The sequence below is a fragment of the Panthera tigris genome, chromosome A3 (genome assembly GCF_018350195.1).
Source record: "Panthera tigris isolate Pti1 chromosome A3, P.tigris_Pti1_mat1.1, whole genome shotgun sequence".
Taxonomy (NCBI): Eukaryota; Metazoa; Chordata; class Mammalia; order Carnivora; family Felidae; genus Panthera; species Panthera tigris.
Window position 1 is genome coordinate 106,388,892 of NC_056662.1, and position 15,468 is coordinate 106,404,359.

At 40.7% G+C, this 15,468-nt stretch overlaps 1 long non-coding RNA gene across 2 annotated transcripts; it reads right to left on the reverse strand.

The window, feature by feature from the left end:
- Window positions 1–5,186: 5,186 nt before the first annotated feature.
- Window positions 5,187–14,020, reverse strand: LOC122237055. Of its 2 annotated transcripts, XR_006215258.1 has the most exons (4): window positions 13,984–14,020; window positions 12,474–12,975; window positions 9,712–9,788; window positions 5,187–5,335 (listed from the first exon to the last, which is right to left on the reverse strand). It is a non-coding gene; the product is annotated as an uncharacterized LOC122237055 (long non-coding RNA). The 2 variants fall into 2 exon arrangements; XR_006215257.1 differs by lacking the exon at window positions 5,187–5,335 and having other exon boundaries at window positions 9,619–9,788.
- Window positions 14,021–15,468: the final 1,448 nt, after the last annotated feature.

The following is a 15,468-nucleotide window of genomic DNA, read 5'->3' on the forward strand; positions in this document are numbered from 1 at the left end:
TCCCAATTATTTTTCCACAAATTCCCATCATCCCTTCTTTAACATATTAATAAGGAGAAGGAAAAAAATATATATAATTGGTAAAGAATGGATTTGGTTATTCTTGTGCTTATTTTCTGGCCCCAATCTGAATGTAAGCTTCCAGGGGACTGCGTTTGTTGTAAATCCACAGATGCAGGAGACCTGAACTCAGAGGGACCCTGGCGGGCAATGTTCTCACCCCGTTCCCTCCAGTCTCCACTCCTCAAGATTTCAAAATATAGGAAGGCACTTCTTCACAGTGACTTCATGATGATCTTGGATGGGTAAAAACCTAAGCCTCTGTCAGGAATAAATGAACTCATTAAGAATATGGTTTTTACTTCGGTGCACTTACCTTTTGCCAAGTAGTGTCTGTTACGCCCAGATTCACATTAGCAGGCAGCATGAAGGAGAGAAAAGCAAAGCATCCACCACTTTGGAATGGATTTCTTACCCTCTTCACTGCGGATAAAGGGCATTATTGATCTGATTCGGCTAGGTCAATTAGCAGAGCAAACAGATTCCTAGACTGGAGAAAAAGCTAAATGACTTTTGTCCTTGACCTAGAAAAATTACCGGGGCAACCAGAACTTCCATTTCTATGTCTCCTAAATGAGCCTGGTAAGTGGTATACTATCCAAAAGAGTGAGTCTCGAGCCCAGCAGATTTTGATGTGGTTTGGGAACCACTGCTCCATGTATAAAGATCGTAGGGAGCTTTTGAAAGCGGATATATTTTATCTGGGCTCCCTCCCTCAGAACGGGATAAGCACAGTCTGTGAAAAATAATGTGAGATTCAAGCAAAATGTAAAAATATCTCCATAAATGAATGTTAGTGATTTCAGGAAACTATAATGCTGCTGTAATAAATAATGCTCGGTAACAAAAATATTTGGTTATTTCATAGTATCATTTGCATGAGGAAAGAGCATTAATTATAGCACTTTCGTTTTCTTTTTGTATAGCAAGCGGGAGTCTCTGGTAGCAAACATAAGAAGCCAACTCTATAATCTAAGGAGAAAATAAAACTTGTGGAAGGTCACGGGGGTGACTCATGGGAATGAAAGGTAAGGTGAGAACAAAGCCTAGAAGACTAGAAACATTGGACTCTAGGGACGTGGGTAGCAGGAACCAACAGAAGTCTCCAAAGGGGGCAGTTGGAAAAAGTAAAATTCTTATCAAAGCCAGTGCTGTTAAAAATGATGTTCAGGGAGTAACGAGCCGGCAGGAAAAGGAGCGATGTTCAAGAAGAAGAAAACGTGCTTTGGAACTTCTGAGAAGCAGTCATTCAAAATGCATAGACTTTAGTTCTTCAGTTAGTGTTGATCCCTTGATGAATTATACTCATTTAAACCTGGAAAGAGCCCAGCAAATATTCTATATAAAGAACATACCTTAGAAGAAGACAGCATGAGGAATAATAATAATGTTTTAAACCTGGCAGTGCTACCCTGATTCCAGCAAAGTAATGAAAGAACAAAAAACAAAGAGGAAAAAAAAAAAAGAAACAGGTTGAGTTGTGCGATGATAAACGTACGAAGGGCTCACAAGTCACACTAGGTCGGGGAGGCGGGGGGCAGTGAGGAGAAGGAGGTGGAAGACGAGGAGGAGGAAGAAACCTACCTTTTAAGTGGTAAAATAAAACTTAATTTTGGCAAAATTTATAATGAACTAAAATTTAGTTCCTTTCAATGTGTGTCAAATTTTCTTAAAATAAATGCCCTTACAGGGCCATGAATGATATCCTGCCCCACCCAATGGATAATTTGACTTAACGGCTGTTTAGTTCAACAACATTTTCAGACAATAATTCACATCACACTTTAGTGTTCATTGTCACCGAATTGAATCCAGAAGTCTTGATGATATGATGATAGAGTTTATAGGACTAATTGTATGAAATGAAGCGTGTCATTTTCCTAACACCACAGTAAGAAGAGTCTCTTTCATTGTGAGACCTCGCGCTCAGTCTTACACTTATTAACCTTGTAGGTTTAGGCAGTCATTCTGACCTTTTTACGTTTCAATCTCATCATACAAAAGGAGACTATTACCTTATTACCAGCCCTGCTTATCTCATAGGATTGTGAAGTACCTGGGGCACAAAGATTGACGGTAAAATCACTTTGCAGATTCTACAGCACCTTATGAATGCAAGGGTTAATTGTAGATACTTTGACGTATTACTTAGCAGTAAGCTTCAGGAAAAGAATTGTAATGTTTTGGATTTCTTGACTAGAGGCCGTAAAAGCAACAGTCAGAGAATTCACGTACATCACAACCTTTTGAAGCAACATTTCACAAGCCAAAACAGCTTTCTGTTTGTTTGTTCTGAGACAGAGAGAGTGTGAGCAGGGGAGAGGCAGAGAGGCAGAGGAAGAGAGAGAATCTTAATCTCCGCACTGAGTGCGGAGCCCTGTGCGGGGCTCGACCTCATGACCATGATATCATGACCTGAGCCTAAATCAATAGTCAGACACTTGACCCACTGAGCCACCCAGGTGCCCCCAAAACAACTATTTTGAAGAGTTAACTTCAAGGTGCTAAATTTATGTCGTAACCCTTAAAAAGAAGTCATTTATGTCTGTGATATATGCGTCTCTATACGCCATTTCCTTTTGAAGGCCAGTGTGAAACATCACTAAAAAAGGCTGCACTTGCAACACCACCTTTGATATGACGGCGCATGAGCATAATTAATATTGCATACAAATGCCGTCTCTAAGTATTAGATAGCGAGCTCACTGCCGAATTGTTCTGAAAATGATAGGGTCCGCTTCTTTTAGGTTAAATCACTGAGAATTTTTTTAATTGCCCTTTAATAGAAATCATACGATATTTTTAGCCTAGAGAAAACAGAGTCTGTGGGAACCACCTTCTCCCACCCATGTCTTGGCAGTGGGAACTGGTGTCTCAGATCAAGACTATTTACTGATCCCCATGGTAACAATGTGCTCTTTCTTGCATAAATCCTAATATCATAAGGACCTAATGGCTCTTTAGTATGGCATCTCAACCCCAAAATAACTATGCTGATGTGAAATATAAATGCTCTAAATAGAACATTTTTTTAAATTAAAAGTTAAAAACCATTGCTATGATGCTAGAAAGTTTGATGTAGCCTTTTCAGTAGAAAACGAACATTTTGGAATGAACCCTCTGCCATTTCTGAGTATGGACGCTGGGCCTTCAAAGAAGTGATTGAGTTGGGCCTTTTAATTTGTTACTTGGCAGAGGATCATGCGGGCAGGAGCAATGTTGGGGTTGGGGCTCTGAATAATGTCCCCATGCCCATGCAGCAACAGTCCGTGAAGACACTGCCCGGGTGCACGGGCTGCCGGGGTTGAGAGGTCATTACCCTCTTGTTTCCCAGGCTTAACAAGAAATTAAATCCCTAAAAGCTTCATCTACCCTGAGACCTGCTTACTCCGAGGTTGCTAGATATATTAAAGCACACTGGCTAAGATTTCAAACAACAAGAAAGATTAATCTCTTTGGGATCCTCAGAAGAAAAATGCTGTACGAATACCAACAAATGGTATACTCTATTTTATCTCCTGGTCAGACCTGACACCTTTAAGCCTCCAGGATTACACGCCCGTTTTAATAAAAGTAGTGCTCTACGGAATGGACTTCCTTCCATACGACGACATTATAATTTTGTTCGAGAGAGTGTAGGTGGTGGTGGAGATAATTCTATTTTTCCTTTGACAGCTTCCCCTCCGATGTTTCAAATGCATTACTGTTTTCAAGGGCTTCATGGAACAAATAAAGTCACTTGGCATTTTCACGAAGAGGAGCGTTTCGATACTCTGGACCCAAAGATTGTACTCCAAATAATGTGCTTCTTCCCTTGGCACTATAAAAGCAACCAGATGAAAAAGAGGGTTGCACAGCTGAGTGTAGAAAGCAGAGAAGAGCTACAGCAAGGGTAAAGGCTGCCCAGGCTCCAGGTTGACTCCCTGGGTTTTAAAATAAGTGTTTTTTTTTTTGTTTGTTCTTGTTTTTGTGTTTTTAACTGGAAGCGTCTAATGAGAATGCTAGCTGGGAAAGATCGGGTGAAGGAACAAGTGAATGTTAATCCCCACCGAGGTCAGGAACTTTATTTTATCCACGTTTGTATTCCATGTGGTGATTGGCCCATCAAGGCCTTACACAGATATAGGCACGAAGGAAAGAAGAGAAAGATTTATGAACCATCAAATGGTCATTTTTGTAATACAAACAGGAGAAAGATTTTTATTTTAAAAAGCGCTATTATTAAGATATCCTCCACAAAGCATAAGTTTGGGGAATATTTCTTACGTAGTTACGTCTCTGTCTTTATGTGTCTGTGATATATCTGTGTGTGATACATGAAGTATGACTATAAATAATGAGGCATAACGAAACACATATTTTGAACAATATATCTGTGTTGAAGTGGAGTTGAATTCAATCAGGTTATGCTGAAGTAGTATTGAAATTCAATACCAAATGTCGCGATTATAGATTGTTCAACAGAAAATATTTATTGAGCCGCTTCTACGGTCTGTATCGATAAAATAACAACACTCTTAGGGACCGGGAAGAATGAAATCACTTCGCCCATAGTCATACAACTCCAGAAAGCAGAGAACAACTTGGCTGGCTCTTGAGGCAATGCCCACCCAAGACCATTTAAAGTTGAGGCATTCTTACCTGTCCATTATACAATTTGACTTTGGAATATATTGTTTCTTTTTTCCTGAAGGAGCCTTTTGGTCATTGTAATTTCAAATCATGATGGCTCAGAAGCTGTCCTTAATAAGAATAAACTGAAGAACTTTTTACCTCCTCCACGGATAGTATCGGCGTCTACGGATGTAGTGTGACTGCGGCAGCAGAAAAAGACATGACACGAGACAGTTCTCAATGAGTTCAGACCTGGAGCCACTATTGATTGTGTTTGCACTTATTCTCAGCTGCAATCACTCAGTCTCACAGTTGGACAACACCTCTCGTCCAAAATAAACCTTCCATTCTTGATTGCTCGGTATCAGGCAGCTGCCATTTCCAGCTGTTTCTTGATCAGAACACATTGCTTTAACATTTGCCTCTTTATGTGCTTGAAGCAAATGAACAAGCCCAGGAATATTTGGAGACATTTTATGACACATACCAGTGTTATTTGACTCTGCAACAAGTTAAAAACAGATCACAATGACTAATGCCGACACGGAAGAACGGTTGTTTCCACTTACCTGTGTCTGTGGATAAGAAATATGTTGAGTTTTTTGGACCAGAGAGTCTCTCCTTCCATCATGGTTAAAACTGCACATGCAGGATGAAAAGACTGGAGAAAAGCAGAATGATTTACTGAACTTGTTGCCTTCAGAAAGCAATCTCATTAAAGTAGCTTGTAGGTAGTCCGAAAGTATTTCAAATAAAATAAGCTCCATTTTGGAGAAATATATGTCTTCGTGTAATGTCTGTGCATTTTTCTAAACACTCATCATGCCTTTTTCCTACGTTAATGCATAGCGTAGATGACATATACAATATTTTATGGGCGTAGACGGCTGTGTGAGCCTCTGGGCACGGTTACTTTGTAAGAAATGCTTAGTAACATGCAGTTTTGCAAAGTCTTTCAACTTGTCTTTGAACCAATGGCCAAGTGTGTTTGGAGAAATGCTTCCCTGCCTTCACAGCCTCATAGTTCTCTGCTTTACCCCTCAGTTCTTCCAAATCAGTCTCGTTCCAACTAAGCCTGACGGGATGCCTCCTCCTTCATCAGTGCCTTTAAATCACCTTCTCCTGCAAAAATCACTAGGGTCCAGCTGCGGTGTTGAGAGAGAATGCTATGGCATTCCAACATTTTCTCTCTACTCCGGTGTCCAACAATTGCAGTGAAAATAACTTGTAAGCAATTTCTTCCCTTCAATCCCTTCAAGCTCTCCCTATACCTCAATGAAATACATGCAAAACCAAAACAAAACAAAAAAACTTCTTCATTATATTTTACATTAGCATAATGTCTCTGCCTGTTCTCTAGTGATAAGCCCAGGGACGTGATCAAGCTTACCTAGGCTGTCTACACAGGAAGATAGAATACACTTTAAATGATACACTATTACAATTAGTAAATCCTTTTAAACACTGATTTTTTTTTTTTATATAGTCAGTGTCTGGTGACAAAAAAAATCCTAATAACAGGAAAATCTGAGTAGATTAATGTCCTTAATATTATTTTAAATTTATTTATTTAGAAATATTACTCTAGGAATTTATTTAGTAATAGAACACCGTATTAGATACTATAAATAGATTATACAGTATATAATGGGCTCAGTTCCTGAAGTCAGGAATATTCTAATCCACTTACAAAGGAGAATCTACAGTTTTTTTAAAAATTTTTTTTTAATGTTTATTTATTTTTGAGACAGAGAGAGACAGAGCATGAGCAGGGAAGGGGCAGAGAGAGGGAGACACAGAATGTGAAGCAGGCTCCAGGCTCTGAGCTGTCATCACAGAGCCCGACACGGGGCTCGAACTCACAAACTGTGAGATCATGACCTGAGCCAAAGTCGGACGCTTAACCGACTGAGCCACCCAGGTGCCCCTGAGAATCTACAGTTTCAATAGAGAGCAAAAATAATTGAATACTGTTGATTTTGTATTCTTTGCTTTGTTTTTAAAATGTTTTTAAAATAGGACTAAACCCACAAGTAACTATGACTATACCATTTCTCTTGCTTTCTTCTACAGGGAGGTCCTTACATTCACATAAAGTCAAAAGAGTATCATTGGACACCTATGAAAGGTTTGAGACCTTAAATCCCAGAAGGAATACGAGACCAGTTTGGGCTTTCTATTCTGTTGTTCAGGTGTTAATCATTGGAAGCACCCCCAAACACCCCTCAAAAATCTGTTTGCAAATAGTTTTTTAAAAATGATCCTTGCAGGAGGGCCTGGGTGGCTCAGTTGGTTAATCATTCAACTTCGGTTCAGGTCATGATCTCACAGTTTGTAGGTTCGAGCCCCGCATCAGGCTCTGTGCTGACAGCTCAGAGCCTGGAGCCTGCTTCAGATTCTCTCTCTCTCTCTCTCTCTCTCTCTGACATTCTGACATCCCACTCACATTCTGTCTCTCTCTCTCAAAAATAAAAATAAATGAACATTAAAAAAATGTTTCTTGCAGATCATGGGACATGAGTTCCAAAGCAGAGGAAGAGGGCTCATCATTTGCAAATGGCATAGAAGAACAAAATCAAACCCTGTGAAGAGCAAAAAAGAGATGAATTTACCCAAGATCATCTCCCTGGATGCCACCAGCTCGGTTAGAGCTAAATCGTTGATGACTTGAAAGCACCAGATCACATAATCTGACATATGAGGATATACACCACAAATAATCAAATATTTTAAAAATGAAAACATCAAATGAATTAAATATCCTTATTATATTAGAGCTATTAGAATTACTTAAGAGATAGGGGCGCCTGGGTGGCTCAGTCGTTTGAGCATCTGACTTTGGCTCAGGTCATGATCTCACGGTTTATAGGTTCGAGCCCTGCGTCAGGCTCTGTCCTGACAGTTCAGAGCCTGGAGCCTGCTTCAGATTCTGTGTCTCCCTCTGTCTCTGTTCCTCCCCCACTTTTGCTCTGTCTCTTTCTCTCTCAAAAATAAATAAATATTTTAAAAACTTTTTGAAAAAAGAATTACTTAAGGGATCTTCTAGAAGCAATCTCTGATGTTAAGCACAATGGTTCTGCATTTTCAAAGCCCTGGGAAGAATTTAAAATACAAGTGATCGTATAAACATGCAGACAAATTTTTAAAGTAGCTAAAGCCCCAACACTTCATTCTGAGGTGTGATTATATACTTCTACACCCCTCCTCCTCTTCCTTCTTCCCTTCTAACACATTAAATTTAATAGTGAACCTAGAAAGCAAGATGTCCCTTTAGGAGCAAAGAAGACATTAAGAATCTTCTTACAGAGTTGGGGCGCCTGGGTGGCTCAGTTGGTTAAGCATCTGACTTCAGCTCAGGTCATGATCTCATGGTTTGTGGGTTCGAGGCCCGCATGGGGCTCTCTGCTGTCAGCAGCAAGCCCGCTTCGGATCCTCTGTCTCCCTCTCTCTCTACGCCTCCCCTGGTCATGCTCCTCCCCCCTTTCAAAATAAATACATAAGCTTTAAAAAAGAAGAATTTTCTTGCAGAGAGTGCCAAGTAGGAACCCACCCACCCGCTTTTCTTTGTAAACGTTTGCTTTCAAGATTCCTGTAGCATTCTATTACCATCAAAACTCATCAAGAAGGAAAATTAAGTCTCATAAAAAAAAAATCGCAACTTTGATTGTGTCATAACTCCTCCACTTAATAGACCCCAAACCAACATGCTAAGCCTGTCACTCAAGGTCCTTTGGGTTTCCTCCATCCCAAGCCTCAACCCAGGTGGACTCCTCACAGTTAGTCAAACAGATTCTGTACCATATTGCCTCTTGGCTTTGACTCAACTTTGTCCACCTGGAATTCCTGCCTTCTTATCTACCATTTGTTCACTCAGGAACTCGGGACCTTTGTACTTGGTCCTTGGTCTGTGCCTGAATCTGTGCCTGTCTCAGTTCTAACCCTGCTTCAAGAGTGAGGAGTCTAATTCCAAGCCATGCACTTATTCCATGAAATCTTTCTTTCTCTCTCTGATCAAGAATAATTTATTGATCTATCCATTCCATCATTTATTTAGTTAAATATTGTATTGAATGCCTATTGTAGGCTAAGTCCTAATAATACGAGTGCAGGCGAAATCTGTTCCCTGACTTTGTGGAACTTGAAGCTGAATTGAAAAAGCAAACGGGTGAAATAGCAGTTACCCTAGAGTTATAGCGTGGGAAGGCAGAGTTGTACAACGTGTGCTCCAGATCCTAAACCGCACTGGAAAGGCCAGCGTCCTCCCGGAGGAAAGAGCAGCTGATCCGAGCCTTGAAGTTCAAGGAGAGTTAGCTAAACACAGAAGACAATGACGAATGTTCTACGCAGAAAGAAAAGGCGCAGGAAAATAGCATAAGAAATGTGAGGAAAACCACGGCTTTCTACGTAGTCAGGCTGTGCATGCAGTACAGGTCACTGGAGGTGGCTTCAATGAAAGGACCTGGGTGGGTGAGTGACCAGAGACGAGATTAAGATGTGAATTGTAATTGGGGCACCTGGGGGGGCTCAGTCGGTTAAGCCTCCGACTCTTGGTGTCGGCTCAGGTCATGATCTCACGGCTTCAGGGGTTTGATCCCTGCATCAGGCTCTGTGCTGATAGTGTGGAGCCCGCTTGGGATTCTCTCTCTCCCTCTCTCTCTCTCTCTTTCTCTCTTTCTGCTCCTCCCACTGTCTCTGTGTCTCTCAAAATAAATAAATAAAAACTTTTTAAAAAAATATGTGAATTGCAAGTAAATTTTAAAACATCCCTGAGAACTAAGTTAAGCAATTTATATTTTATCCTAAACGTTTTGGGGAAGGATTGAAAAGTGTGGAGTGGGGAGTGGAAAAATCAGAATTGGAGTCTGAATGTTACCATCATCCACCCAAACACCCGCATCTGAAAAAAAAATTAAAAGTCCACTTTCTGTATGAATTATGGTTTTATTTTTCTCAAAGAACAGGAAGTCCGGGGTGGGCAACTCGGTGAGGCTGTCAATACCTGAAGTTCTTTCTGCCTGTCTGGCCCAGCTTCCTTACCTCATAGGCCTTTGTCCTCTCCCTTGTCCCCTCCGGGTCACCACATAGGGGCTGCAGTTTCAGTCTCCAGGTTCATTCTGTGGGAGGGAAATAGGTGGGAGGGGTAGAGGGACAAGCGGGGCAAAGCTGACCCTGTCCCTTTTTACCGGATAAAGACACACTTTCCTGAAGTCTCACCCAGGAGACTCCTATTTATGCCTATTTGACCAGAACGTGTGTTACACGGTTGTCCCTGGCTGCAAGGGGCGGTGAAAAAACAAAGTTTCCCTTTAGGAATTCTAAAGTAGAAAAAGGCAAGGGAAGAGAGGGCACTGAATGGTCCCTCTGCCGAGGGCACAGCCGCCATCTGCTGGGTCCGCCACTGAGCTACATACGGTCAGCTTTTTAAATACCGTGTCTTAAAAAGTAACCAATTAACTAAATATCATATCTTCATTTCCCTCAGATACATTATTTTTATATAGAATATATATTTTTATACAGATAACACATTATTATGCATACGTATAATGTGTAGATACTATACAATATAAAATGCACTAACAAATGGAATCTATATATACATTTATGTCAGATTGAAAATATATAGATAATAATAACATAAAATGTATTACGATATAGACTCTACACACACACAAACACACACATATGTCTGATTGAAGGGAGGGAGGGGAAGGTTTGAATGTCATAATATTTTGAATTTTTTTTTTAACGTTTATTTATTTTTGAGACAGAGAGAGACAGAGCATGAACGGGGGAGGGTCACAGAGAGAGGGAGACACAGAATCTGAAACAGGCTCCAGGCTCTGAGCTGTCGGCACAGAGCCCGACGCGGGGCTCGAACTCACGGACCGCGAGATCGTGACCTGAGCCGAAGTCAGACGCTTAACCGACCAAGCCACCCGGGCGCCCCTTTTTTTTTTTTTTTAATTTTTTTTTTTGAATGTCATAATATTTTGAATGAAAAAAATAATTGCCCCTCCTTGCTCTGGCCTTAGTGCTTTGCACAGAGATTACTCAAATCCAGAATTCCTCCAACTTGCCATTAGTACAGCTATTTTGTACCCTTCCCTCTTTTACACAAATTTTAAAATGTACGCAAAGGAGAGAGGATAATAGAATGAGTCCCCCAGCGACCAGTCAACCACCCGCAACAATGATCCTTTTGCCAATCTTGTGTCATCCATCCTTCTCCTTTTCCTCTGGAAGGCTTTAAGCAAACTTGTTCCATTTCAGTGCACAAAAATGAATTATCTCTGCATACCTCAAATTTATTTTTTCTTCTTCAGATAAGAGAGTCTATAGGAATTTTAACAGGACTGGGAAAAAAAGGCTAATGGAAAAATGTTATTCGGGAATTCTCTCACATACGTGCGCACGTGCACACACACGCACGCGCGTCCCAACAGACTGAAAAAAAGAGAGAAATTTTGAAAGAGAGAAGCCGAATTTTCAGGAACTGGAAGGTTAAGTGGAGTTTCCACAGCCCCCTGGGGGAGGACCTCTCCCCTAGAGCTTTATTAGCCGCAGCCAGATTTCTCCTTCCCTACCCTTCAAATTCAGGTCCAGGTTATGTGTCATTTAAAGCATCGCTGACAGTTAATAAGTGTAGCAATTAGTCTTCTGGTCGAGTTTACATTCTTTAACACTATAAAAAAAGTTTTCTGAATCTCGAACTGTATGCTAGATGGTGGATTAGTAGGAATTGCCACAAAGTCCTAAATGAGAAGCTGTGTCTGGAAGAACCTGGCCTTTCCTTCTGTCTTGAAGACTTTGATCACTCTGACCTTCCGTTGCTACCTTATCCTTTAAGACAAATAATTCAGAGTGTTCACAGCTCGTCTTAACTAAATAAGTACATTAAGTATGTATGTATTCATTCATGTACAAATTCACGTCCATTTGTCCAGACATTCATTTATACATTTCACCATTCACTCAACATTTTGCAGGTCCTGTACATATCTTATCGCTAAAATCTTTAAGGATGAAGACCAGACCGTGGTAAGGAGTTATAATTGTGCCTCTGTTTTCATAAGCTAAGCAAACCCACATCCTAAAAGCTCTACGTGGGAATCAGGGGAAAAGTGATTGTTCCCTAAACGTCCGGGGAGTAGAAATGCCAATCTGAAAGCGTATTTCCAAAAAGGCACAGTGGCAGGACGGCGGGGTGGGAAACGGGCCTGGCTGGAAGGATCTCTATATGTGTATTTTTATCGTCCATGTGTTGGATGAAGCAGAGAGCTGCCAGATAGCTTCTTTTCCACAGCTTGGAGTTACTGTTGGGAACAGATCCATGTATGGAAGCGAAAGCCGAAAGGCACAGATAAGCAGAGATCCAGCTATGCAAACCATGTTTAGAGACACTTAAAGGACAAGCATCTCAGGTCCTCTCTTTCTGGTAAATTCGGAGCAGCCATCATACGGGGTCTTTTCTCACATCCAGCCCATGCGGACCGAGCAGCCCAGACTTGACAGAGGTAGGTGCAGGGCTTTTGTGATGAAACTTATCTAAAGGAGCATTCATGAATATTCCTTCCTGAGCTCTTGATGTCCTTTAAGGGAAGCTGCCAAATGATATTTTGGAAAAAAAAAAAAAAAAAAGACAGGAAGAAAGAAAGAAAGAAAGATTTGGGTTGGGGCTGGTGACTGAGAGGTATTTAACAGCTCTGCCTTCACAAGACAAGGCAGCTTGGTTACAGAGGGAAAGCGACAGCACGGAATTCCTGCCAAATCTAATCCCTTTGTCCGGGGTCACTTACCCTTTGGATTTTTGCGGATAGGAGTCTTCCCGGATATTGCCAGCACCTTTGGAATGAGCCACAGCTTGCCATGCATTCTGATGCCGTGTATTTTAGGCTGGGGTAGGTAGGATTTGCCCTTTTCTTCGCCTGCTCCTCTGAAGCCAGCAGAAACTCACACGTGGGGCTACTTCTTCCTTAGACATGGAAGGGCTGCTCATAAACGACATTATTATTTTTGGCAGGGGAAGTCATTTTTGCAGTGTTTCTCAGCAGATCGGAGGTTGATTACATCCTGTTCAAAGATTCTTGGGTTGCTTTCACAAACACAGGTCTTGCGCAAGTGGCAATTGCTGAAGCCAGCTGAAGCGTTGGATGGTTCTCAGTGCCTCTAGCGTTTTTCTTTCTTTTGCATTAATGACTGGAAACAGGAACTTGAGGGGACACTTCCCCAAAGATGCTTGCAGCTGTCAGGGATGTGTTGGGAATAGTAGGTTGTGACAGAGTCACAAAAGCTGTACGTCTCAGGAGTCCAAAGTAAAAGTATAAACGTGAAGACAAGAACAATAGTAGCATCTCTATGACTCTAGTCCATTTTCTGAAATACTGGCTAACTCTGCCAAATCTTATCGGTCACACTTTGAAATGTGACTCTAGCTAATTACCAAATTGTAACAATTAGACCATTAAAGCAGTTCTTTGAGAGTTGCTGGCAAAATCTGTGAACTCTTGCCAAACACTTTAATGAAATCAAGGGACAAATTTACGGGTCACACATGTAAAATGTGTGGGTTTTTCCAAAATTGAATTAAAGTAATTTTTCCACAAGAAAATGAAACGTAAATCCAGAATTTCTCTGGTTGAGAATAATGTGTCTCTATTTCAAGCAAGATTTGAACTCTCGTTCTTTAGGCTTTCAATCTTGTCATAGAGCAGGAGAGGAAAAAAAGAAAGAAAAAATTGGATGTGACTTTTCCTTTCCTTTCCTGATGGCAAAATGATTAATAAACAAGTGAAGGAAAATAATAAAAATGGCTTGTAATACTGACCAGGGAGATGTTCTTTGGATAAATTAGAGAGTAGGAAAAGCAATTCGCTTAGGGGTTGCAGATAAGATGACTCTAGTGATGGAGTGATTTCTCTCAAATTGTGAATATTCCATAATACCAAAAAAAGTGGCAGAGAAGGAGAAAACAGGGTTCTAGTCCCATAATAAAACTTCATCATTGTTAAAATAATTATAATACTAAAGCATGGATGTTTTCATCAAATTATTCCTTTTCATATCTATTCTCCCTGACGGCACATGAAATTAACAACACATTCAAGCTTACCCTCTACAGATCTCTAAAATAGGCTATTTTATTCACCTAAAAATACTAGTATTCTGATACTGAGAGAGAGAGAGAGGCAGGCGATAAACTTTGCCTTCTTTTTTTACACTAACACACACAAGGCGTTGTAACTTTCGCTGAAGTGGAATGGGCCTACAAAAGGGTGGCTTTAAAATACTGAATTAAACACTACATACCAAGCAGCTTTTCCAAAGGAACAGTACAGCAGGAGTCTGGGCAATTTTCAATAAGCAAAGGGTTATTGTAAGTTATGTCACTGGTATTTGTGACCAGATGCAATGCATCTATGATGTCATTGACTGTTTTCTCATATGCTTACTGCCAAGTACATTTCAAGTATTCATTCCTCATGAGAAATGTCTGTTCCTGTTAGTCTTTAGTAAGGAGATTTAAGAAGTGCAATATCAGTAATAAAGAGTGACTTATTGCTATTTTTTAAATAGTATGTAAAGATCCGTGAAAAAAAATGACAAATACTCAAACTACTTGGCCTTTTGACTATGACTTCTTAAGCACTCAGTGATGACTATACATGTAGACAATCTTGGGGAGGTCATGACCTGAAGGAAATTCATGGCGACCAAGAGTGATAAAGAAGTTGAAATGTATCCTAAGAACACAGAGCACAGATTTGAGGCTCCTGTGTATATGACGGTGCCAGACGGGATAGCTCCTGGGCCAGGTCACTCGGGCTCCAATGAGCAGGAAGAGCAAGTCTTTTAGGGGCTTTGATGGGGAACAACTTCCCTGAACACTGAGGGCGGAGTTTGTATGAAAGTGAGAGGAGAGGTTTACTTCTCCAGAGGTACGAAAAAGGATTTTGATCCACAGGAAAGGACATTAAGTTTCAAGGAAATGATAGCATTGGGCTACTTTTTAAAAATCCCCTTGGGGGAAAAAAGACAGAGAGGGAAACAAACCCTAAGAGACTCTTTATGACAGAGAACAAACTGAGGCTTGATGGAGGGAGGGGGGTGGGGGACGGGCAAAATGGTGGACCGGCATTAAGGAGGGCACTTGTTATGATGAGCATTGGCTGTTATATGTAAGTGATGAATCACTGAATTCTACTCCTGAAACCAATATTATACTATATGTGAACTAACTAGAAATTAAATAAAAATTAGAAGAAAAAATTAAGAAAAAAATAAAAATCTCCTTGGGAACTTTAAACGAAATAAAAATCTCTCCGATGATTAAAAATTGTGGGACATTGAGTGGTCTCGGACAGACCACTGACGATTTCAAGAACCTTAAAGATGACAGCAAGCATGAGACTAGGGAACAAATCTGAAGACCAGAGAGGCTATATACTTTCTCCAAGGTTAATCAATGGATTAATCTTTCTCCAATGGTTAATCAATGGGTTCCCCAGAACCCAGATAATTTGGTTTTCTGATCAGAGCTAATCTGCCCATGCTGCTCTTCTTTCAATTTCTTAAGCTTAAAGTTACATATTTTCAAGTGTCACGGCAAGGTATTAGAAGAATTCCGTGACCAAAGAATTTTGAAGGTAGTTTTAAGGCTTATAAAGTAATGAAGGGAACAGATCTCTGTGGCACTTAGTGCTGCTGTGGAGAAAATGGCCTTTCCTACCTTGCTGACTTCTCCCCATGCTTCTCACCTCTAACTGCACCTGAGAATCACTTAGGAGGAGTAGT